This window comes from Geotrypetes seraphini, chromosome 7 (assembly GCF_902459505.1).
Source record: "Geotrypetes seraphini chromosome 7, aGeoSer1.1, whole genome shotgun sequence".
In the NCBI taxonomy this organism is placed as follows: Eukaryota; Metazoa; Chordata; class Amphibia; order Gymnophiona; family Dermophiidae; genus Geotrypetes; species Geotrypetes seraphini.
This window is the reverse complement of record NC_047090.1, coordinates 122,461,787-122,489,667: the sequence shown is the minus strand read 5'-3', so window position 1 is coordinate 122,489,667 and position 27,881 is coordinate 122,461,787.

Below are 27,881 nucleotides of genomic sequence, written 5' to 3'. Positions count from 1 at the left end.
AGCATAATTAAACTAAACTAAACTAAATCTTAGGCTTATATACCGCATCTTCTCTATAACAGTAGAGCTCGGCTCAGAGGAAGTGTGATCTGGCATATCATTGCTGAGTGAAGAGGGGGAGCTTATATCTCTTAGATGCACTTTGATAATAATTATCATATATGTGATGTAAGGATGTTAATGTATGAATGTGGGATCCCAGACTCTATACGTGTGTGTGTGTATATATTTAAAAAATATTAGAAACTAGAATAAAATGCTCATTTATATACTATTATCAGTCGCATTCAGGTATATAACTTATAAGTTAACTAGTGGAGAAAAGACCTCATCGTCACATTGGATCATACAAAAATGAATCCTCTGGATCAAGCAACTTCAAATAACAAGTTTAAAGATGCAGTCATAAAAACTCCACTGTTTACTCTATTTCTTCATAAGTTTGAGCTTAAATATTATAGATAAATAGTATGTCAAATTTTTCATTCAAAAAAACTCAAAACAAAGAAATAATAATATACTTATCTGCTGTGAAAATCTTCTGTCGTTGAGTATAAGAATAGCAATGGTGCACATTCAATCTTGATGAGCTCCTTTTCAGCCAACTCCCGACAGGGTCCCTGTTTCGCTATAATTAGCTGCGTCAGGGGAATAGACTACCCGTCCCGGAAATAGGCTGAAGTAACGTCAAAAACGTCATGACGTACCAGTTCAAAAAAAACTTTATTTCAAAACAGAAAATAGAAAAAATCCCTAGAAAAACGCATTCCATTCAATGTTTGAATTTAATCCGAATGGAGCGCGCGATCCCAGATAGAAAATCCATCTTTATTCTCGCTGTCTCAATAGAACTCTATGGTCTCCTCCGCAAATTTGAGGGAGTGGTTGTTCTATAATCCAGCATCTCAAATCGGTAAACTCATGTTGCAAGGTTAGACAATGTTCTACTAGAGGTGCTTCAAGCCTCTTACAGGATATGCAAGATTTATGTTCAGTCATACGAGTTCGGAATTTCCTTGACGTTTCTCCGATGTACAATTTATTGCAGGCACATTGAATAGCATATAAGAAACCTTCAGAGTCACATGTATTATGTTTAAATGTATAACTTTGATTATTCATGGGATTCACAAAGCCTGTGCCTTCCTGGGTAATTGAGCATATATAACAATGGCCACATTTAAAATGTGTTGTTATTTGAAGTTGCTTGGTCCGGAGGATTCATTTCTATATGATCCAACCTGACGCTGAGGTCTTTTCTCCACTAGTTAACTTATAAGTTAGTAAACTGTGACTTCTGTACATGCTGTTATATACCTGAATGCGGCTGATAATAGTGTGTATATATTTAAACATGAAATTACAAATAAATACTATAAAGGTTAGATTTTGGAAAATCCAGATACAACATATGGAGGCTTGATTTTTTAACATAACATGGTGTGAATAGAGCCTCCTTAGCAGTTTCAAATGAAACAGCATGAGAGTGGAGAGCATTAGCTCTTGAGGAAACATGCCAGTGAAACAACCGGGTAGCCGTCGGGCTATAAGATAAGTTATCTTCTCTATTATTATTTCAGCACCATAATGATGCATTAGGATATTGCCTGCATTAAAAAAAGATAACAAGACCAATGATGAATACATTACCCCAGCAAGGACATGAAATCAATTAATTAGTGTCTTGTGTATTTGAGGTCTTGGTACCAACATTATCTGTGAACTGGTTTGTTCATAACCCATTGCTTGTTGTAAGATAAGTTGAACAAACTATTTTTCCATTGTCAATTGTGTGTATATTGAAACATGAAATTACAAATAAATACTATAAAGGTTAGATTTTGGAAAATCCAGATACAACATATGGAAGTTAAAACCAAGGACACTGTTACCATGGAAACTCCAGTCTTTGAGAGGCCCAGAATATAGAAAGGTCAGCTATTTTGACCTTGCCTGGTTTAGAAATATGGGAGGAGGGTGGATTGTTTTTATTCTGAACATTGTAACTTTCCTTAATTTTATAATACTGAATTCGATTTTAAGAATCCTTATTTCCTCTTCACAAATACAAAGCACAAGGAGATATTCTCGTGAAACAACGTAGGAATGAAAAAAGTCCCTTTACTTGTGTTGGTGTTGGCCTTTGAGATCTCAGGCTATTTTCTTTTTTTTCCCAATATTTTTATTAATTTTATATGATAATTAACTAAGTATACAAGAAACACAGCTATTATCAAAGATAAAGCAACAACAGAACAATCCTACTATACAAATCATGGGTGGTATTTACAGTACAAATCAAACCAAAACCAAGCTAAACAATAAACAATATTAAACAATAATAATAAACACATGAGCTATTCTCATTAAGGGGGGGGGGGGCTGCTGCTATGCATGGGTTTTCTTTTGTATGTCTGTGAAGCCTGAAACATGTCAGCTGCTTTTTCCAGAGGTGATTTTGGTCAGAGAGAGCCAATGATTCATTCTTTACTGCTATCAGAAGGGTGCTGGTTAAAAGATACATCTTTTCTCTAAGGGTTGCATTTCTGTAAATTATCAGCTTGTGTAAGGAGTTTCTTTAAGTATATGAATATTATAATATTTTATGCATATTCATAAATTACTGTAATAGACAATATATTTAAGTTTATATCTTTGTAGAAATTTTTCTTTTAGCCTGTTCCCTGTAAAAGCCAAATAGCTTGTTAAGTGAAAGCCACTCCTTTACCATGTGTGAGATGCCTTATATGGTAGGAGGAATATTTCAGCCAATCACATGAAGGTAGGAACAAAAGTATATAAAAGATAGAATTTATCTGGCATATTGGAATTCTTCCCTTCAGCAAGAAGGCATTACACTCAGGGTTAAATGAGACCAGCGATTGGATGACATTAGCAGAATGAATTTTCTCCTCTGATGTATGATATCATGCTCAAGAGGAATTGGGGTATAGGTTGTACTTTGTACTATGTATTTTGCAGTGTGTATTTCTTTACCCTTTAGTATACACATTTTCTGAAGTTCCAGGGCTGAATTAGTTTGATTGGGTAGCCTGTGGATGACGTCAGTGGGGGTTATATCATGCAGGGAGGAAATGCCGCGGCCATCTTTGAGTCGCTTGAATAGTGAAATAGTGGAATGAATGTAGTTGGTAAGGTTTTTTTCTCTGTTTTATATATTTTAGTGTTCCCCTAGAGCAGTGGTCTCAAACTCAAACACTTTGCAGGGCCACATTTTGGATTTGTAGGTACTTGGAGGGCCTCAGAAAAAAAGAGTTAATGTCTTATTAAAGAAACTCTTTATAGTTTATAAATTTTTCCTTTTAGCTAAATCTTAATAATAATTTTGTAATTTATAGCTAAAGAGACATATGATCAAGAAACTGTTTTGTTTTACTTTTGTGATTATGATAAACATACCGAGGGCCTCAAAAAAGTACTTGGTGGGCCGCATGTGGTCCCCGGGCTGCGAGTTTGAGACCACTGCCCTAGAGTGAGGATTTACTATGCTTTGTTTGTTACAGTTATGGCACTTTCCCCATCCTGATGAAGAAGCGAAATGCGTTGGTGGGGTTCAGTGTAACAGTGACATTAGACAAGCTAAGTAGCTTTCACTATTATGGGAACTGAATTGAATTGAAATGAATTGACAAAGGAAAAGTAATTAAAGAGTATGAATCATGAATTCTGAAGTATAACTTTAAGAAAGTATATGAAATTGCCAACAAAAATGAAATGGTTGAAAATTGAAAAGAAAAAAACAAAAATTATAAAAAGAAAAAACACGATTAAGTGAGCCAGTGAATATTGCTGCCACAGGGTGGCGTGCTGAGATTCCCCACGTGTGCTATATAAATAATCTTTTTGTGGATGTAGCATGATATATATTGACAAATTAAAAAATTGACCAAATTCTTATCATTAGAGTTTGCCAATTCTACGGGTGAAATACTGTTGATGACATAATTGGTGTAACCTTGCATTTATCTCCAAGATACGAGCATCTCTGATTTGATCTTTACCCTCAACAGGGAGGACAGAATTAAAAAAAAACAAACCACCAATTGCACTCCTCTCTGCTTCAAATTCTCTCCCAGAGCACTGATAAAAGAAAACATCGATGAACATTTTGAAAGAAACGAACTTCTGATAACCAGCCAACATGGTTTCTGCAAGGGGAGATCGTGCCTAATGAACTTATTGCACTTCTTCGAAGGAATTAACAAACGGATGGACAAAGGAGACCCCATAGACATCATATATTTAGATTTCCAAAAAGCCTTTGACAAGGTGCCCCATGAACGCCTACTCCGGAAACTGAAGAACCATGGGGTGGAAGGAGACATACATAGATGGATCAGAAATTGGTTGGCAGGTAGGAAACAGAGGGTAGGGGTGAAGGGCCACTACTCGGACTGGAGAAGGGTCACGAGTGGTTCCGCAGGGCTCGTGCCGCTGCTATTTAATATATTCATAAATGATCTAGAAACAGGGACGAAGTGCGAAATAATAAAATTTGCAGACGACACCAAATTATTTAGTGGAGCTCGGACTAAAGAGGACTGCGAAGAATTGCAAAGGGACTTGAACAAGCTAGGGGAATGGGCGACGATGGCAGATGAAGTTCAACGTTGAGAAATGTAAAGTATTACATGTGGGAAACAGAAACCCGAGGTACAACTATATGATGGGAGGGATGTTATTAAATGAGAGTACCCAAGAAAGGGACTTGGGGTAATGGTGGACATGACAATGAAGCCGACGGCACAGTGCGCAGCAGCCGCTAAGAAGGCAAACAGAATGCTAGGCATAATCAAGAAGGGTATTACAACCAGAACGAAAAAAGCTATCCTGCCATTGTATCGGGCAATGGTGCGTCCGCATCTGGAATACTGCGTCCAATATTGGTCGCCGAACCTTAAGAAGGACATGGCGTTACTCGAGAGGGTTCAGAGGAAAGCGACGCGTCTGATAAAGGGGATGGAAAACCTTTCATACACTGAGAGATTGGAGAAACTGGGTCTCTTTTCCCTGGAGAAGAGGAGACTTAGAGGGGATATGATAGAGACTTACAAGATCATGAAGGGCATAGAGAGAGTAGAGAGGGACAGATTCTTCAAACTTTCAAATAATAAAAGAACAAGAGGGCATTCAGAAAAGTTGAAAGGGGACAGATTCAAAACGAATGCTAGGAAGTTCTTCTTTACCCAACGTGTGGTGGACACCTGGAATGCGCTTCCAGAGAGCGTAATAGGGCAGAGTACGGTACTGGGGTTCAAGAAAGGATTGGACAATTTCTTGCTGGAAAAGGGGATAGAGGAGTATAGATAGAGGATTACTGCACAGGTCCTGGACCTGTTGGGCCGCCGCATGAGCAGACTGCTGGGCACGATGGACCTCAGGTCTGACCCAGCAGAGGCATTGCTTATGTTCTTATGTTCTTAAGTCTCTTTTGATAGGTTCATAGGAATACCAAGCAGTATTATTTGTGCCAACATGGATGTGCAACATAGGATGATGGTCAGTAGGCTTGAAGAATTTAGGCAAGCTTTCTGTAATGTCTTGAATCTTGGCACCAGGTAAACAACACACCTCCCTGAACATGTCTGGTCCAACAGATGGGTGCCTCTGTACATCTCAAGTGGTAAAGTAAGGCTAAAACTAATCACAAATGGGCCCTTTTACTGAAGCTTAGCACTTGCTAATGGACACTAGCGCACACTAAATGCGGTGTGTCGTATTTTTTGGCCATGTGGCATTGAGCACACTCTAGTGCAGCGATGCCCACACTTTTTTGGCTTGTGAGCTACTTTTAAAATGACCAAGTCAAAATGATCTACCAACAATAATTTTTTTTAAAAACACAAAGCACACTGTAAGCAGAGAAAATGTTAATTATCATTTTTATTCGGGGGGGTTTCAAAGAGGTTGAGGCAGATAACTTTAAAATATGCATCGTCATCTCAGTAACAACTATATAAAAATAGACAAATATACCTCCTCCCTTTTTACTAAACTGTGATAGTGGTTTTTAGTGCAGGGAGCTGCGCTGAATGCCCCATGCTGCTCTTGACACTCATAAGCTCCTTGCGCTAAAATCCGCTACTGCGGTTTAGTAAAAGGGGGCATAGTGGAAATATGAATTCTCATAGTGCAAATATGAATTCTCAGCAGATATGAATTCTCAAAATGGACACATTTTGATCACTAAATTGAAAATAAAATCATTTTTCCTACCTTTGTTGTCTGGTGATTTCATGAGTCTCTAGTTGCACTTTCTTCTTCTGAGTGTGCATCCAATATTTCTTCCCTTCTTTCTGCCTCCTGCATGCTTCATTTCTTCCAGACCGCATTCCATTCCCCAACCAACATCTCTGTCCTTCCATGAGTCCAACTTTTTCTTCCTCTCTCCCTGCCTGCCCCCTGCCATACTCCTTTCCCTCCCCCAACTTTTTCTTCCTCTCTCCTTGCCCCCTCCCCTTTCTTACTTTCTGTCTCCATGCCCCCCCCTTTCTTTCTTTCTTTCTTTCTGTCTTCCTGTCTGTCTTTCTGTCTCCCTGTTCTGCCTCCTTGTCTTTATGTTGCCCCTTTCTTTCTCCCCAAACCACCGCCGGGGCTGTCATCTGGGAACAGGACACCACCGATGCCGCCATTGCCGCTGAGTTCTCCCTGCTTCCCAATGCTGTAACAGGCCAGCAGCCTTCTCCCTGACGTCAATTCTGACGTTAGAGAGGAAGTTCCGGGCCAGCCCAGCAGCAATTGGCTGGTCCAGAACTTCCTCTCCGACATCAGAATTGGTGTTTGGGGGGGGGGGAGGCTGGCGTGCCTGGGGATTCTGTAGTCACTGCTGGACTGTTGTGGCATCGGGGAACAGGGAGAATGCAAAGGCAATGCAAGTCTATCGCAGAGCCCGGGATGGGCTCTACGATCGACTCGCATTGCCTTTGTGATCTATTAGTCGATCGCAATTGACCTTTTGGGCACCCCTGCTCTAGTGTCTGTTAGTGCATGCTAAACTTTATTAAAAGGACCCCAAAGCACTATAGAAATGATAAGTAGTAGTAGAATAATTTGCACAGGCTGAAGAGCAAATGGCTAGAAATATAAAAAAGGGAGACAACATTTTTTCAGGTATATTAGTGAAAGAAGAAAGATGAAAAATGGAATTTGCGAGACTGAAAGAAGCTATGAATTGCTATGTGGGTAGTGATGAGGAAAAAGCAAATGTGCTAAACAAATACTTCTGTTCTGTATTCAAGGTGTACAGCTGGGTTTATATTCAAGTTAATATTGTTCCCCTGAAAAAGGGGGGAGGGGAATGTTATCTCGGTTTATATTTTAGTATATACGATAATCTCCATAAATCTTTCTGTCTTATGCCTGTATATAAAGAATTTCAATAATCAATTTGTTGGATTATCAAGGAGTGGATCAAGATGTTTAATGCGGACGGAAAAAGCAATGAGCGGATGGCTCTGATCATATGCAGTTTAAAGAAAGAACGCTTTACTACCTGGTTAATCTGTGTGCAGAAATTTAGTTGAAAATCTAAGAGTACTCTGAAAACGCGAACTGTGGAAACTATAGGGATTGGGGTATTTTGAAGCATAGGTGGTATTGGAAGGGTGATGTCACCCTGTGTCGAAAAAAGGATTGATTTTGATTTTCCGGGATTCAGGAGCTCCTTTAACTTGGAAGTTATGTTGGCCAAAGCTATTGCTGGTGCACAATGAGTGGGACTCTTCCCCACAATCCTGATGGCTATGAATCCGTCCCAGGATCTGGTCAACCCGAAGAATGGAACCAGAGTCATTTACAATGGATGGTAAGACATGGCCTATCCAGTGGCCCGTGGGGTCCCCCCCATCAATTTTCTGAGTATTTCATTGTTGTTGGTAGCTGCCATTGATCTGTAATTCATCAAGATGCTAAGACTCGAACACAAGTCAATGGCACCTAACAACCTTTCATTATATTCCTATGAAAATCTAAAAGTTTTTTTTTAATTGGTAGCTTCTGTTGCTGCACTCACAGACTGCCCTTCTGTCCATCCAGGGCAGCAGGAGCTGAATCCTGTAAGAAAGGCAGGCACTTATAAATGGTTTTGCATTTGGATCAATCGATTCCTATTAGAATGCTGACCTTTAGAGCATTGATTGTTCCTAATTGAACAGCAACACTGAAAACTCTGCTCATCTCATATTTTTCACACTATTAGCAAGTTTAATGCTGAGCTCCAGGCAGTAGAGGGGACTATAAATCTAGAAACCTTTCTACCAGACTATACAAAGGTTGTTTGAAGAAAGGCGGAGGAACCAGAATGAATGTCTACTGCAGTCCATGAGGAGGTAGATTAGACACTAAAGCACCCCTCCCCCGCGATTAAGAACAGAAGCAGATGTATGAATGGTGGCAGAGATGACAATCATCCAGACTTACAATCATCCAATCAGAACTTGTTAGTTATTCCTTTTTTCTGCCAGATTCATTTACAATCCATCTGTGACTCCATTTTCAGCGCCATTGACCCCACACTCTGGAATCACATTCTTCAGCTCTTATGATCAGAATATTGTTATCCACTAATTAAGACTAAGCCAAAGGCATATTTGTTCCAAAACGCTTTTATCCTAGATCCCAATGACAGGGCATTGTGAAAAGAGAACAGTGCTAAACCTCAGCTCAAAACCTAAAAAAATAAAATAGGAGCATTCGAGTATATAGCACTGAATGATGAGGTAGATATAATAGGCATCTCAGAGACCTGGTAGAAGGAGGACAATCAATGGGACATTGTGTTACCTGGGTACAAATTATATTGCAAGGATAAAGTAGAGGGTGGAGGACTGTGCTATATGTTACAACCTACATCTTAATTCAGCATATTTCCAAATAGGACTCCTGAGGAAGGAATGTTTTTCAAAACACGGACCGTGTCAGGTTCTGTCTTCATATCAACAAGAACCACCTTTTGGACATTAACATTTTATTGACTCCTATAAAGCTCCTGTGCTTTGTACATCACTTCTGCAATTCATGTTTTTATATTTGACGCTCCAGGATCATCCAAGCACAAAGGGTTCAGTCTCATCTGTTTCCCCCCTTTTTGGGCCTAGTATATTCCTCCTGCAGCTTTGAACATCCAGCTCAATTAGAACTGACCCCTGTTGGGCTACAGTGCAAGCTTTTTCTGCAACTTCTTGAGGATTTTTCTCATAGTAACCCAGCAGATGAATGCAGATAAAGTCCAAAATGGCCCATGCAATCTTCCTAGAAAGGTGGATATTACTGTAACTTCTACTCCATACAGGTTACCCCCTCTGTAACTGCCACTCCATGTAGTTTATATACCCCCAATCTCTTGTCTTATTGGGAATGCATTGTCATTTCATTGTAGTTCTGAGCTGAAGCACCTAATCTTTAGTTTCCATCCTCTTGCCCTAATGTATATCTCTCCTCAACTCACTTAATCCAGACACAACAGTAAAAGTCCTCAAGCAGTGTGCCTGATTCGGAGCTATTTCTAGAAACCTGTAATCATAGACCCTAAATCCATTCACTAGATGTCACTATTGTGTAATGGCTAGAGCTCCCTCCTCCACAGGTCATAAATTTTGCCTCCCCAATCCTGGCTAAGCCCAGAAGCCATGTTAAACTGCTTTCCGGGTTTGGCTGCCGCGGCCTGCAGCCGCCGCGGCCGACATCCGACTCAGGCCGCCGCGGCCGACATCCGACTCGGGCCTCCGCGGTCGACATCCGCCTTGGGGAGGGGGGGAGGAAGAGAGAGAGCACGGTGCGCAAGGGAACGACGGCGGCGGGGACGGCCAACTTACAGGAAGGGAGGGAACGCAGGCGGGGATCGTGAGAGTAGTCACCGCTGCGTCTTTCAACAGGGAGCAGGCCAGACCGTAAGCCACGCATGCGCACTTCCTATGGGTCGCTACAGCTCACGGAAAACCGGCGTACGCATAGGAAGTGCGCATGTGCAGCCTAGCATTTTATTATATTAGATGACAATTTTGCATGAGGTAAAACTCTTTATAGTTTATAAATCTTTCCTTTTGGGGAAACATGTTGGGTGATTGATGTTTCTACCCTCCCGATTAGCGTCGAATTCACAAGCTAAGTACTTTTTAGCATATATTTATATATAAAAAAAATTTTCTAAAAAATTAATATTTATGAAATAAGCATTAAAAAAATACATATGGGTCCAATGACGAGTGGGAGCATAAAGCCCCACACAATGAGATGGTTTGAGTGTGTGGTGGCCCGCTGAGGACCTGAAAATATTGTGAAGTCATGCAGAATGAAGTTTGGTAAATCAGTGAGATAACACCTTGCTGATGCTGGCTGTTATGTGAGAGTATTCTTCATTCAAATTGATTATAAGTAGTGCCTAGCTTTTCATTAATAATAATATTGTCATTTATAGCTAATGACACATATGATGATGAAACTGTTTTATTTTACTTTTGTGATTATGATAAACATACCGAGGGCCTCAAAATAGTACCTGGCGGGCTGCATGTGGCCCCTAGGCCGTGAGTTTGAGACCACTGATCTACATGGATGGGGATGGCAAGTGGGCTAGGGCAGTGCTTCTTAACTCGGTCCTGGAGTACCCCCTTGCCGTTCAGGTTTTCAGGATATCCACATTGAATTTGCATAAACTTGATTTCCAAACACTGCCTCCACTATATGCACATTTCTTTCTTGCATATCCATTGTGGATATCTTGAAAACCTGACTGGCAAGGAGGTACTCCAAGACCGAGTTGACAAACACTGGGCATAAGAGGAAGAAGCCGTTGCCGCTATCCATATTATGACAAAGCCACTTTGAATGCCTAAGATCTTATTTTGTCTCCCCGGAGAACTTAATTTTATCTGAATTTTACTTAGAAGTTTTATTTATATTACATCGTTATGTTTACGTTTGTTAAATTTTGAAATATCACTTGATCAGTTTTTTTTCTTTAGTATAATAAAACATTTTTCTTTAGCTTAGCTGAATAAATATTATGTTGATTTTATTGATTAGGATACTCTCTGTTTGCCATTAAAAAAAAAAAAAAATCCTTGAGTCACACAAATGTAAGTTCCTCTGTCAGTTTCTTTCCCATTATCTACTTTGGCCAGATGAATAAACTGTGAAATAAAAATAATAGCCAAAAATTCTGAGTTTCAACCTTAATTTTATTAAAATATAATACAGTGCAAATTTCTGTATCTCACCTCTAAATTATGCAAATGAACTACTTTGACAACATCTAAATGAGTATGAAATTAAGTGGCATGCCTCCTATTCTGTGGGGGGGAAAAAAGTGATGAGCAGACTGGAAATGCAACTAAGATAAAGATGGGGAGTCAAGGCATAAGTAACACTTTAAATATCAGTCATAAACAATAATATGTCACTGGCAGACTGCACTATTTCAGACCTCTGTACGAATCTTTCCAGTATGTGATGCTCAAGGTCTTGTTGCTGACAAGATTTGGCAAGTTCTCATCGTTGCTATAACAACCTTGCGTCCCTTCCGCTGGCATTGCCCTTTTAAGAGCTTGGGTCCTCCTCCTTTTTTTTTTTTTTTTTTTTGATTGCGTGAGGAAACCGCTCCATATGCTGGAGGAGATGGGGAGGCAGCGCTGAGAAACAAAGCGTGGATTAATTCCTCTAGGGGGGGGGGGAGACGTACGACGCCCCGCGCTCTTTTCTCAGCTGGGACCAGCATCCCTTGATACCTCGACGGGAACAAACAAACACCATTGCAAGTAAAACCTGCAGGAAGGGCTAATGGTGTAATACAGGGAGATCAGAGCTGCAAAAAAAAAAAAAAAATGCTCGTGTATGATTGATTCGGTTTCCAGCTAGCTAAGAACGGCGATGTCCTGAGAGAGAACAGATGTAGGACGCAACTGTTTGCTTTAAAATCTGAAATTGCTTCAGACTTGGGAGCTCTGCGCATTTCTTCCAAGACGGACGGAACAGTGGAACACAGGGGCAAAAACAGGGGCAATATGAAGGACAAAGACTTCATGCCCAACATGGAGCGGGGCAAACCTGCCACCTATACGGGGGATAAGAAGGCAAAAATGGCTGCTAAGACGAACAAGAAATGGGTGAGATTAGCCACTGTGCTGGCTTATGTTCTCTCTGTGTCTTTGGCTGCCATCATCCTAGCTGTGTACTACAGTCTGATCTGGAAACCTGTCAAATCCAGCGGTGAGCCCAGCAGCAGCAGCAGCCCAGGCCAGGAGGTCTCCACACAGGCAAATGCATCTCCCACAGGTCCCACCAGAACTGGACCGGTAAGTCAAGATCCAAATCATAAGAAAAGATCATTAGAGTTCAAAGAGGGTCTTGGAATCACAGAAAACACCATTGAAGCCAGAGCTCCAGACTCATTAAGAAATCTCCAGATTTCTGCAGCCAGCCAGGACATAAACCCTACAACCCAGGAAATTATTAATGCAGAAAACCTAATAATAACAGAAGCAGCTAGTAATCTCAAAGGGGAGATAGCATCTGCGAGCCCAGGGACCACCGAATCTCACCAAACACCAGGCTATGAAAAAGGTGCTACCAGGAGCACAGCAGGACAGGATGCACAGGGGACTGGGCACTACACGGATGCCCCTGGCGTATCCAGAGACCGGGAAGGAGAAGCAGAGGTCCAGCCAACCAACAGCAGCACAAAAGACGCAGCAGAGGAATTTCCAAGATTTAGGACAACGCCCGGAGTCACAGAAACAGCGAGAACTGCATTGGCGTCCCCAAATTCAAACGGAGAACTGAATGCAGCTGCAGGTACTTCGCCTCGGATGCGTCAAGCCACCGAAGAAGGAGCCAGCCACAGAGCCGAGACCGCGACCGACACTCAGCAGGCACGTTCCGAGCACACATCTTCCGCAAGAGGTTTATAGCTGTTACTAACTCTGTTGTAAGGAGCCTTTGATTTAGATGAGTTTAAAAGGCCTTACCTAATGCATTATTCTTGCAATCTTCTGAACTCTACAAAACGAAATTCTGCTGATTCTATAATTTGTTCAGTGCTCTAGCTGCTGGTCTCTGGTACCTCATGCTAAGTTATGTTTTGTTGCTCAGATTTTTTCTATTCTTCTGCCTGAAGAGCTTATTAGGTATTTGTCTCAAGGGCCAACATTTGTGCACAGTTCTTTCTGGAGCTGAAAGCTTTAAAATTGTGTGAGTGTGTTGGTTATCCCCCTAGGGGCAATAGTTGGTATTTCAACTATCACTGGAAAACACTTCGCTAGTGTACAGTATACCTATATCAATATTTTATTGGGCCTAAGGTATACTTTGTGCTGTGCTAGGCCTTGGGACGCTAAAGTAAACTGAGTAATTTATACAACAAAGGATTCCACATGGCATGGACCTCAGGTATGTCGACATAGTCAAAATGTACACAGGTTGTATTTCATTTCTGTATATGATTGGTTTTCTGCACATACTAATTCTTTGATTACTATTAACCAATTTTAAGGGCTAGATTAGGGAATCACAGGTACAAGATTGAAGATGTGGCCCAGGGTTGTGATGCGCCCTATTTTGCTGTATTACTTCACATGTGGGGAAAATCTCTACCTTGCAAGGGAATTCTAACTCCTGCAGTGAAATTGATGTAAGTGACTGTTTCATTCAGCATTCAATAGGTGTTGTATATATGCTTGTTAATTGAGTCAGAGTTTTCCATTTCACAGTTTAAGAGTGGAACTCCTTATTTCTCTCCCATGCTAGCTATTTTTCCACCATTGCTCGTCTTAAGAGTTTCCTGTAGCTGGCCAATTCAATAGAAATACGCCACTTCTTCTTCCTCTTCCCACCCCTACATTTTCATGCTAAGGGCATGAGTTTCCTGGTTTTCATCAACTCTGATATTATTATTATTAATCTTTTGTATAGCGCATATCAGATGCCCACAGTACTGTATTATGTCTTGTGTAACCACCAGAGGATTTATTACAATTTCTGTTCATTGACTGAGAAGAACATGACTAACATGATGGGATCCAGGCATAGGAGCCAACTTTTGAAAATGATAACATAAATTAATACTCCCTCTTCAGAGTAATTGAGTTTGCTCAGTATTTGGGGGGGGGGGGGGAGGCTCAAGTACCCATAGAGCTGGCATCTATGGATCTAGGTCAGAAGAGAATTAGGCTGCCAAGCAATGCACTATGAAGGAAGCTTTTGGAGGGACTCCCCCAGATTCTCTATATGGCGTTCAAAATTGTGTGCTGAAACGGGCATATGCTCAATTTCCCCTTGCAAGTTAATTGAATAACAAACCAATTGGCACTGATACTTGAGCACTAATTATCAGTTAATGCTAATTGGCAACAATTAAAATTTACATGTGCATCTTGCTAAGTGCATTCTTTAAAGATGCGTGTGTAAATTCTAGTATGTGGATCTAAAAAGGGGATATAGGCAGATTATGGACATTCTGAGAATTTGCATGCACTGTTACAGAATATGCCTGATCTGCACCAGGTTTCAGTTGGTATAAATCCTCATGTCTAAAAGATAGGTGCGGAACTGCAAATCTCAGTGCTAGTTGCTATTCTATCATCGCTACTCAACTCAGATCACAGTTTATAGAATATCGCTTGGGCCTGGATTCTCTAAAAGGTATCATTTTCGATGGGCAGCTTAAAAGCGGCCGCTGATCACGTGTCAATCACACGCCAGTGCCATTTAGAGAATCGTGCCTTCGGGAAAGATAGACACTGGAAATGTAGGCCAGGAATTTCAAGGTCTACATTTCTGATGCCTACCTTTGACATGACTCGTACCTATGTTGGCATTAGCCATGCCTGCAGTGGCGTTAGGCGCTGTAATGTGTCTAAGTAGGTGCGATGCCGGCGCTGTTTTTTTTTTTAGGTACTGGTAGGCACTTTGAAAATCATTTTAAAAGGTGTTTTAAATGGCGTTTTTCAATTAACTTAGAATATAATAAGCCTTAGCGCTTACTTTTTGTGGCACTGATTTTTCTGCGCCATATACAGAATTTAATCCTCCGAGTGTAAATCAATTAAACTGTATTTTTTAAAACTTAATTTTTCTGCTAAACAGTTTAAAAAGCACTGTTCACATTCTACTTTAGTAGTTATTCCACTCAATCCGTTCTTATATTCCATGGCAATTTCACACCTGCTGATTGTAACAATGTTGCAGGGTTAAATGGATGTTTAATATTCTGACCTGTCACTCATGGGTCTATGCCTGCATGTGGGGTGTGCATTGTGGGTAATGGTCTGATTTTTATATACACCTCATACACTATGACCAAATGGATTGCACAGTGAACATCCAATAACACCCCCAATGTCACTATCAACAAACATAGTCCATCAAACGCTAGTCCTAAATGCTACATCTGACTTCTTCGGGTGCACATAAATTTAAAATCATATCCATTTAAAAATGTCCCAGGAAGTGGCCTAATGGTTAAAAGCAGTGGGGGCTGAGAACAGGGAAGCCAGGGTTCAAATCTTGTTTCTCCCAATAACACTCCTTGTGGCCTTGAAGAAACCCTCTTTTCTCGTTTCTTCAGGTACTCAGATCATAAGCTAGTTGGAGCAATTCTTTAAATGGCACTTCAATGCCATGCACTTCATGCCAATTCTATAATAGCATCTTTCCACCATGTCAATAGTAGGCATAAGTTGGCATGCCTAAGTATGCCAAGTGACACACGTAATTTATAATGTTCTAAACTCTCTATATAACTGGGAGATATGCCCATACTTAGTATATGTGTATGCCCCCATTAGAGTTAACCAATATGGCTCTGAGGCGCTACCCTATAGAACAGCACCTAGTGCCCATAGGCGCCTATTAATGGCACATTTGATGCATGTAAGTGGTGGGTAACTCTAGGCAGCAGTTTAGAGTTGCCTCAATTGTGTCTGGATAATTATCGTCATCATATATTCCTATGTACATCCAGTAGCACTATAAAAATAGTAACAGCTTTTAAATTGGGTTTTTTTTTAACAAATTAAAAATCACTCAGCACAATAATCAGCAAACTTGAAAAAGTAACCACACTGCTTAGCTTCACGCAGATATTTCAAATCCAGTTCACTGGCACAGTTTAGTTCATACAGATATATTCTGCCAGCTCAGCTGAGATGTGGCAATCAAAACCCTGCTTTGGAAAACATCATTTTTAAATCCAAAGTGAATCTTCAAACTGATGACACAATAATTCTCAGAACTGGTGAAGTATAGTGATATTTTGACCTCCAGCCTGATTAATTAAACCGATTACCGTAATTACTCCTCACCATTTCGGAAAGAGTTTGTCCATGCATTTTATTGGAAACATAGATAATTGGAGGCAGATAAAGACCATATGGCCTATTTAGTCTGTCTAGCCATGCCATTTTTTTTTTCTTCCTCGCTCTTAGAGATCCAATGTACTTGGCCCCAGTAGTGTAGTAAAGAGCTGGCAGCCAGGCATCATATTGCCTCCTCTCTGCCCCGTCTCTTCCCATTCCTCCTCTCCATGTGTGCAACCCCCCCTCTTTCCCCCGTACCTCTGGTTGATGTTGCTCGCAGCAGTCAACCCCGTCAGCTCTCCCGCTGATGTCACTTTTGGGTGACAGGTATTGGAAGTGAAATCAGAGGGAGAGCCAACAGGGTCACGAGGAGCACGTTGTTGACCATCGTGAGCAACAACTTCAACTAGAGGTACGGGGAGGGGGGTGCGGGCGGCGGGTGGGATTGGGGAAGGGATGGGGGGGCGGAGATAAGGGTGGGGAGGGGCACCACCTCCCCGGGCTCCTCTCACCTTGCTACGCCAGTGCTTGGCCCAAGCTTTCTTGAATTCAGATGCCACCTCCACCAGGAGGCTGTTCCTTGCATTCACCACCCTTTCCGTGAGGGTACTTCTGAGTTTGTCCCTCTTTCGCCTACATCCTTTGTCCCCTCGTTCCAGAATTTCCTTTCAATTGAAAGAGAAAGTTGGGATCGGGAACCTCTCCGCGTGGACTAAATCCTGCAGCTGTTTTTAAAAGATACCAGTGAATAGGATTTGGAAAGTCTTCATGAGGAGAAGTGGTGTGGTAGGTTTATCAAGTTTGCTGATTATAATGTTGTGCGACTGTTTCATTTGCAAAATAATATCTTTAGAAAATAACACTTTGGGGTCCTTTTACTATGGTGCAGTCACAGATTTAGGTCTCCTTTTTGTTAAGGTGTGCTAACCGATTTAGCATGCACTAATGATTAGTGTGCACTAAGGCCCGGATTCTCTAAACCAGGGGTGTCAAAGTCCCTCCTCGAGGGCCGTAATCCAGTCGGGTTTTCAGGATTTTCCCAATGAATATGCATTGAAAGCAGTGCATGCACATAGATCTCATGCATATTCATTGGGGAAATCCTGAAAACCCGAATGGATTCCGGCCCTCGAGGACCGACTTTGACACCTGTGCTCTAAACGGTGTTGATTTTTTAGGTGCTGGTAGGTGCCCAAGCTCAGTAAAAAAAAAAAAAACACACCAGATCGGCACCAGAATTGCACTTCCATAGGCGTGTTAGATTGTCTAATGCCACTGGATGTGGCTAACACCCGAAGTGGCCTAAAGCATCTACAGTACTTAGGATAATGCTGGCTTACATTTACGGAGGCACAGTTCTCTATACCAGTGGTTCCCAACCCTGTCCTGGAGGAACACCAGGCCAATTGGGTTTTCAGGCTAGCCCTAATGAATATGCGTGAAGCAAATTTGCGTGCCTATCACTTCCATCATATGCAAATCTCTCTCATGCATATTCATTAGGGCTAGCCTGAAAACCCGATTGGCCTGGTGTTCCTCCAGGACAGGGTTGGGAATCACTGCTCTATACGACGCAATCACGTGATTGACATGCGATCAGCAGACACTTTTTAGGCTGATATTGGCGCCGTATGAAGAATCTGGGCCTAAATGCTAAGACACCTATAAGAATATGATGGGCATCTTTAGCATTTAGTGCAGGGATAGGGAACTCCGGTTCTCGAGAACCGTATTCCAGTCGGGTTTTCAGGATTTCCCCCAATGAATATGCATTGAAAGCAGTGCATGCAAATAGATCTCATGCATATTCATTGGGGAAATCCTGAAAACCCAACTGGAATACGGCTCTCGAGGACCGGAGTTCCCTACCCCTGATTTAGTGCATGCTAATCATTAGCATGAGCTAAATCAGTTAGCACACCCTAATAAAAGAACCACTTAGTGAATGTTAACAAATTAGTGTGTGTTAAGTGCCATGTGGCCCACAGGTATACAATGGGCTGCGTGGCATTTAGCCCACGTTAATCATTAGTTCACTGTCGTAAAAGAACCCCTTTAAAAGGCAAGCAATTTTGAAATTCTGTGCATTTTAAGAAGTTATCTGTAACTGACAATATCATAGTGCAAGAACATTTATGACTACTCTCTTATCGTGGACTCGGGGGTATGTTTTTCAAAGTGCGCTAAGCAGTCAGCATGGGTTTTAACACACACTATCAAGAAGCGCTAGTTTGCGTTAACAGCTAATGCACATTAAATTAGCCAGTGCACTAAAAGCCCAGCACTAACTCTTTAGCATGGGATGGGCAAAGTATGGGACACTGGGTGTGTTCCGCAAATTACAATCCTTGTGTTGCGGGCAGCCTGCACTAACTGAGAACTGCGCAGTTAGCGCCGCTTCACTTAACGTGTGTTCTGGAACATCTCCTTGCAGAAACTGCAGGGGGAATGCTAGACACACCCTCAATGGTTATTGCAGAGCCATTGCACTTGATCTGGGTTAATTATGGCTATTAATCCATCTTGTGCATAAACTTAGGGCACCTTTTACAAAGCCGCGCGTGACTTTTCATCGCCCGCTAACCCCCCGCGCTGGCCTAAAAACTACCACCTGCTCAAGAGGAGGCGGTAGCGGCTAGCGCGGCCGGCGGTTTAGTGCGCGGTATTATGTGCGTTAAACCGCTACTGCGCCTTTCGTAAAAGGAGCCCTTAATGCTCTGTAGTAGGGCTGTACCAAATACTTGTATTGAGTTTGATTCAGCTCCAAAGAGTGCCCCGACTACATTATTAGTATTTGGCTGAATAATGATTTTTAAATCTGAATCTGAATAATCTACTATCACTACCACTATTTATCATTTCTATAGCGCTGAAAGGCATACGCAGTATAATTTGGGACTCTACTGTGTTGTGTCCTACTGAAATAAACACTTGATCTTCGATTTCACATCGCTTCATTATTCAGCATCTGGCATTCATATTTGGTTGAATAATATTTTTCATTATTCATATTCAGCTATTTGGTACAACTCTGCTCTTCACTATATGCCCCTAAATTTGTTTATATTGAAGTTAGAGGTACTGTTAGATATTCATTGTGCGGTCAATGCACTCTTTCTCGATAGAATCCTGGCATATGTTTATCTTGCATTCGTATTTCATGATATAGACATACAGTATCGACTAGGGAATGACACAGGGACAAAAGACAAATTTTTCCCTGTCCCCGCAGGAACTCAATTTCCCCGTCCCGCAAGTTTTGTTGCTGTCCCTGTCCCATTCCTGTCAGCTCTGCCTTAACCACACAAGCCTCGGACACTTATGATTTTTAAAATGTTTGAGGCTTGTGCAGATGAGGATGGAGTTTGCAGGAATGGGGCAGGAACAGGAAAATGAGTTCCCGAGGGGACGGGGAAAAATTTGTCCCCTTGTCATTCTCTAGTATAGACTCTAGAGAATGACAAGATAAATGAATTGAGGAGACCAACACTGATTCTCCTTTATTATAAAGCAACAAGCAAAATGACAAAAAAAACCCCAAAAAGTCTCAAAGGCTAAGTTGCCATGGATTCCACACGGGCCATATTTTGGTGTAAAGTGCCTTCTTCAGGAGGCCATGAACACAAAAGAGGGAGACATCAATCGATCCAGCTTACAAACTCATAAAGCAATTATAAGGTATTGAAAATATTACATCATCAAAGCTTTTCAAAACAGTTATGGAAGACATGGAAATATCACAGAGTACTAGATTGCTTTATGAGTTTGTAAGCTGTGGGGCTCATTTTCAAAAAAACATAGACATCCAAAAGACGGCATAAATTAGCAGTTGGACGTCTTGCTAGTGAAAACGACTAAGTGGGCATTTTCAAAACTGACTTTTTAGACTTCTTTCTGGTCATTTTGTCTGCAATGTATGGACTCCAATGCGTCTAAATCTTAAGGGGATGTGTTAAAGGTGTTTTGGGGTGGGATTAGGGTGGGCTTAGCACTTGGACGTTGTGCAGTGATAATCAAACATTTTACAAAACGTCCAGGGCACAATTTGGACATTTTGGGCTAGACCTGTTTTTACAACAAATAAGGGCCAAAAATGAGTTTACCTATTTAAAATGAGTTTACTTTTTTTTTTTTAATATTTCGCATATCCTACAATTTTATGTGGATTACAAATTATTCAGGTACTCAAGCATTTTTCCCTATCTGTCCCAGCGGGCTTACACTCTGTCTAATGTACCTGGGGCACTGGGAGATTAAGTGCCCAGGGTCACAAGGAGCAGTACGGGATATGAACCCCCAACCTCAGGGTGCTGAGGCTATAGCTCTAACCACTGCACCACACACTCCCAAACTGACCAGATGACCACTGGAGGGATGATAATACAGCTCCCTTTCACATACCCCTGCCATCCCCCATCCCTAAATATCTGTTTGAAACAGTACATAGCTGTATCACAGTTGCAGATACTATGGCCAGTCCTAGTAGAGCTGCAAGCACATCTCTGGAGTAGCTTGGTGGGCAGTGCAGTGAATTGCAGAGAAGGGGACATAAGAACATAAGCAGTGCCTCTGCTGAGTCAGACCAGAGGTCCACCATGCCCAGCAGCCCGCTCACGTGGCGGCCCATCAGGTCCAGGACCTGCATATTAATCCTCTAGCTATACCCTTCAATCCCCTTTTCCTACAGGAAAATTTTTAATCCTTTCTTGAAACCCAGGTCCATATGCCACCCTAACTAGTACATTTGTGGTGGAAAGTGTAAATACACCAAAAACCTATTTCACTGCCATATACGAAACACCTGCAAGCATAAGGGCTATTGGGGTGATAGACAGTAGGTTTTGGGGGAGTTTTGGAGGGCTACATGTTACATGGCACCCTTAATGTAAAGTTCACACCAGTGTCCCTTAGGGTGCTCCACTGTTCTACTAGCATGTCTGTGTGGTCCCTCCTATATGCTGGTCCCTCCTATATGCAAATGGCTTGGTTTGGATGTTTTTTTAATTTGAATGGGTTTTTTTTGGGTGGTTGTTTGTTTTTGTTTTTTTTAAATAATTGCTAAATTATTTGACGTCTAGTTGGGCCATTAAAAAAAAAAAAAAGACATTTAGGTGGACAAAACATCTAGCTGGACCATTTTCAGGGGAAAAAAAAGAGGCATCTTGCGGGATTGAAAATGGATATTTTCTCCATCTGATTTTTGAATGTTTTTCTCTAAACGTCCAGAGTCAGACTTAGATGTCCTTTTTCTTTTTTTTGTAAAAACTTTATTATTTTCCAATATGAACAGTGCAATACAAAAATGTACATCTGAATCATGTCAAATCACAAAGAAGCACCTTTGAACTACAAAAATTAAAAGTCATCATTACCCCCCAACCCTTTACAGATAAACATATACCAATATCTTGCTATGAAATACCCCCTCCCCCCCAGATGTGTATGGGAACCAAACCTAACTTAAAAAGAGATATAAATCACAAATATATAACTATATAAATTAAATAGAAGCAACAAAAGCTGCTAATGGGTCCCATACTAATTTAAAAACCTTATTATTCCTCAATAATTCTGCATTCATTTTTTCATATTTATAACTAGAACACAAGTTTGCCCACCAAAAAGAAAAGTTGAGAGTATCAGAACTCTTCCAATTTCTCATTTTCATTTGAATGGCTATCCCTGTCATTATCATGACAAGCCGGCCTTTATACCTGTAAGAATAAGGTACCACATATAACCAACTCATATGTCAGTGGAAATGTTGAATCAAGTATTTCATTGATCTGTCCCCATATTGATTTCCAGAAGCTGAGTATCAGAGAATAAAAAAACAGCAGATGACCCAATGTCTATATGACAAGGACTTAGATGTCCTATTGAAAATGCCCCGCTGCATCTATTGGCGTTTCCCTCTTTAGTGTTTATGGACTCCTGAAGAAGGCACTTTCACTGAAACACAGTCCATGTTGAGTCCATGGCAACTTCTCCTTTGAGGCTTTTTCGGCTTTTGCCATTTTACTTGTTATTTTACAACAAAGAAAAATCAGTGTCGGACTACTCAATTCATCCATCCGGTCATTCCCCCTGCTCTGTGGGATCCCCTTTGGTTCTTTTCTTTTGTTACTATGAAATTGCTCATCATCCTGCCCTGCCCCGTGTCAGTCTCACAGCTAAAGAAATATTATAAGGGGCCACGTTATTTGAGGGTCCGGTGGATGTAAAAACTGTTGCAGTTATGCATGAACCAAATGTTCAACGCATGGCTAAATACTGTGCACAGTGAGGCCTTTCTACAGAATGAAAATGCAAGTTAAATTTATTGCTGCAACTGAAATTTTTATTCATTGAGAGAACTTTTTACACAATATATATTTTAATAACTTATGAATAGAAAATTTGTTTTCAGTACTAAATGGTTATTTTTGGTGAAGTTTCTGTCTTCAGAAAGAGGGGTATTTTGCACACAGCAACCGGAAAAAAACAAACAAACAAACACCAACCCTAGGATCTGGTAAAAACCTGTTACAGGTTTGTCTATCAACTCAATAACTCAAGACTATAAAACCATGATGTCAGTGACTCTTTCTAAAGAAATGCAAATACCCTTATAAGCCACCTGTATTTATGAGTACTTTAAGATATATCTGTATCAAGTCCTGTATATTTTTAAAAAGTTTTATTTTTCAGGTTGATAAATAGAGTCATGGAATTTTATATCTAAATCTGTAATTTGTTTGATCTGTTTTCATGATTGCCTAGGATTCAAGGTCATTGAATCTGTCATTGGTGTGACTCATTTCCTGTGGTGTGTGAATGAAAAGCTAGTGTGGCCATTACTTGCAGACAGGGCCATAGCAAGCTATGTGCGGCTAATGCAGCCAGACAGGGTACAAAGGAGGCAACTCCAAAATCAAGTCCTATCCATTGCAGTCCCTGTTTGGCTTTGACTCAGTGGGTGGGTTAGGACCTCAAGGGGGCATGCCACACGGGGTACATTTCTGGCTCGAGATAGTACTGCATACAGATCAGGGATCTCAAAGTCCCTCCTCGAGGGCCGCAATCCAGTCGGGTTTTCAGGATTTCCCCAATGAATATGCATGAGATCTATTAGCATACAATGAAAGCAGTGCATGCACAGAGATCTCATGCATATTCATTGGGAAAATCCTGAAAACCCGACTGGATTGCGGCCCTCGAGGAGGGACTTTGAGACCCCTGATCTAGATAAAAGAGGAAACAACCCTGACCTAATACAGATATGAATGCCTTTCTCCAAACAGGCACCCAACTTGCCTCACAATTTTTATGATGAAGAAATGTAATTTCAGCCTGGCCTGCCAAATACAGTTTCCTAAACACTTGAGGGATTAGTAAGAATTGGGTAGGGAGATAAAGAATAGACAAATTTTTCCCCGTCCCCATGGGAACTCATTGTCCCGTCCTGGCGAGCACTTTTCCTGTCCCTACCCCATTCCTGCAAGCCCCGCCTCATCTGTACAAGCCTTAAAAACTTTACTATCATAAATGTTTGAGGTTTGTGCGGTTAAGGCAGAGCTTACAGGAATGGGGCAGAGACAAGCGACAAAACTCACGGGGCTGGGACGGGATGAGAGTTTCTGTGGAGACAGGGAAAAATTTGTCCCCGTGTTATTCTTTAATAAGGAGTCTCTATAGTTAGTTACACAGGCAGAGTCAGTGGTGATTAGATCTGAACCTGAATTTTTTATTTAACCTCTGGACCATACCTCCTCTCCTACATGTGGCTTTTTAAAAAAAAATGTGTTGCCCACCTGTTTCTTCCCTTTGAGCACCCAGTTCAAGTAGAACAGGCCAGAGCCTATGTTAGGGGCTGGCAACCAGGGCAATTATCCTGGGCTCCCATGCCTCAAGGGCCCCAAGCCTGCCTCGAGCTGCAGGAGACATAGCATGCAGGCAAGCTGCATGCCTCCCCATTTCTGCTGTGGGCCCCAGCTTGTCCAGCATAGGCCCTGGAAGCAGCCTTTATTAGACTGTGCCTTAACTGCACAAACCTCAAACACTTATGATAGTAAAGTTTGTGAGGCTTGTGCAGATGAGGCTTGTCCTTGCAATCCTCAGCTAGGGGCCACACACCAGGATTCCTTCCAGAACCCTACAATTATGAGCAGGTCCAGTCACTAGGCAGGGTTGCTAACTGGATCCAGATTCACCTGACAAGAGTAATCTGGGTTTTACCCTATTGCAAGCAGGGACTTGGTTCTGATTTCCCCTTTTCATTCCCTAAGCAAAGCAAGACTGTAAGTCCCTGCATGCAATGGTGTAAATCCAGCATTGGATCACCCCTTTCAGGCAAATCTGGATCCAGTTGGCAAACTTATGGACTAGGTGTTGTTATGGCAGGATTTCTTCTTTCACTGATGCTCTGAGTGCTACAGTCACAATACCCGCCACCTCAGCTAGTCAATGGGGCAAAAGATCTGACTTGGGAATCAAACGCAGGTTCTCCCATAGACCACAGCTGTGCCACTGAGCCATCAAGCTGGCTGCCTATGTCTGCGGCTAGCAAATGAAATAAATCCCTTAAAGCTCCGATTTGTTCCAGGCTCCATTTAGCTACACTTTATAAATAATCAGATAAAAATCAGAAGGAGGCAGCGTTTCCTAGATTTTATTTCTGCTATGTAAAGCAAAAAAGCAGTAGTGCACACTAATCTTTTGTATTCAGAACGAAGCCAAACATATGTATAATTGGGAAAGCACAAAAAAAAAAAAAAATCCAAAACACACAATCTAACCTTTTCATCCATTGTTTTTTCCCTTAGCACAGAGCATGCTGAGAGATTCTGCACCATGCCACGTGTTTTCCCTACAGCTATTTCAGATAGATTTATGCTAATATGCAGGCACATAGTGGGACTGAAAAAAATCTGCCCCGGCATTTACAATACATTGGCCCAAATCCAGACTGTAAGCTGGCCATGATGCATTTTGACTAGCCCATTGGGCCAATAGTGGTCTGACACTGATTGGAGCATTCCTTTGCCAGTCTGAATCTGTAAGGGTTAAAATTCATATTATCTGAAAGATTTTACAGCAAAGTTTGATTTGAAGATGAGTTTTCCACAACCAGAATGTAGATAATACTTACATTTCTATAATTGTTTTGAAATCAATCTAGCAATAAAATGGTTCTAAGATTAATGGTGATAACTGTCCAGGGCAGTTTTGTGATGTCACTTGCCACCAGCACATTTGATTGGCCAGAGATTGTTTGCAGACAAAAATAAGGTAAGTATGATTTGATTTGATTTTTTTACGTTTTAGCTGATGTGGCCACTAATTTTAGAATCATTTGTGGAATAAGTCCTTAGCTGTACTCTTTTGGACCTTGTGTTTATTTTGATTTTACTCAGAATTAAACTTCACAAAAATTAAAAATAATGAAAGTAAAGTAAAAGAAAAACATTAAAAATACAATTATTTAGTACATTTAGGCAGGGTTTTCAAAGCTGCACTGCTGAGCAGCACATGCCAAGATCTTAAGGGTCTAAATACAGCTCTATCTTCATTGTTTTTTAATAAGACTCATGCATTCAAGAACAGAAACTCATATCATATAAGTCTTATACATCAATATAGTCCTCAGTAGTGCCACCCGTATATGTATTAAACTTTGTACACATACAGAATATGGGCACCAAAATTCTTTACTGGTCTCAATCTTTCAAATAGTTTTCAATACTTTCTACATTATAAGCTATATTGCTTTAAATAAATAAATACTCATCTTAATCTACGCGGGTGGGGGTAGGCACTCCGACATAGACCTATGTTTCATCCAAAGAGCTTTATCAAGGAAATCCCCCTTAGATCAAATGACTCATGCTTCCCGCGTCCATAAGGGAAGCCGCGTTCCGGCAGTTAGCCTATAGGAAAATCCGGCCCTGCTGGTAGGCACCAGAAATGTAGGCCTGTAAAGCCCTGGCCTACATTTCTGGTGCCTACTTTTGTTGTGGCTGCGATTCTGCAAACGGTGCCCTAGCATGATTGACATGCAAATGGCGCTGCTTTTATAGGCGGTTGCTGACAACGGTGCTGTTTGCAGAATCCAGCCCTCTCTGACCAATGAGATGTTCTGGTGGCAAGTGACATCATAAAGCTGCCCTGGACAATTATCACCAGTAATCTTAGAACCCATTTTATTGGTTGAGTTAAAAACATTTCTAGCCTGCATATCTATAGTTTTTGCATCTTCTGAGCTTATTTTATTGAAATCACAATCAGATTGCATTTAATAAAATACTTCTTTACTTTATATGGACTTAAAGCAGATAAAATTTCAATTAAAAAATGACCAAATGTTTCCACAATGCTCCTAAGATGGAAAATACATGTATATTATTTGTGGGGCTCATTTCTTGTTTGGCTTCCATGCTGGATACGTAGGGAAAAGAAACTAGTAAACCAGGCCCTTAATCTGCTAAAACCAGAACAAAACAAAACCAGGAAAAGAGTAAATATGTGGAGTTTTTCTGTTTCAAGCCGAGCAGTTGGCTATCAGCCCAGCAATTTGTTCAGGCTGTGCAGCTACCACTGCTGGAAAACAGATGGAGCTGCATCTCTGCAGGCCCCCACAGCTGATTTGGCAGAGTTTAACTTTTATAACTTCATGATTAAGGCCTGGAGGAAAAGTCCATAATCTGTTATTGAGAAAGATATGGAATATTGCTACTCCTTAGGTTTTGGCCAGGTACTAGTGACCTGGATTGGCCACCGTGAGAATGGGCTACTGGGCTTGATGGACCATTGGTCTGATCCAGTAAAGCTATTATGTTCTGCATTGGATCTTAAACTGTCAAATGTACACATTCTGAATTCAGAGACCTCCTCTATAACTCTAGTTTTTATACAATTAAAATGCAGCAGAAAAATCTGCCTTAGCCTTTGAGGAGAGAGAAAAAAATAATCTTTAAAAATCTTCATTTGACACAGATCTTTCCAAACTCTGACCTATACAGTACAGTCTGCTTCCTTTGGTTTCAGCTTATTTTATTAAAATTACAATCAGGTTGCGTTAAAAAAAAATGCATTTTTTGCCTATTCTGCACAGATTTTAAAGATAAAATCAATGTTGTGCACTCTGAGAATTTTTCTCTGGTGCTCTGGATCCCTCTGCCTGTTCTGTTCTATCCTGTGTGCATTTGAATATGTAGACCTAGTTGCCTCAGGTATGGCAGCCAACATCCAAGACTCGCAGGACTTTGGGTATAATGTTTACAGAGTTGGAGAAGTACCTGGGGCCCTTAAGTCCTGCTCTGGAATTAAGAGCAGAGCTTAGAGAAAATTAGTTGAAGGCCCATCTGTAAAGTGGGGAACAAAAAGCTTTGTTGGAATGCACAGGAATAAAAAAAAAAAAATGAGTTAATGGAGTGGAGTGGTGTAGGCTTGTACATCGTAAGCATTAGATTCAAACCAGAAACAATGGAAAAAAAAATTATCTGTGGTACAGTAAATCCACTGAAGAAGACAGAGCATAGTTAATGATTACCCATTAGATAAAAGTTTTGCCATTTAATGGCCTTTTGATGG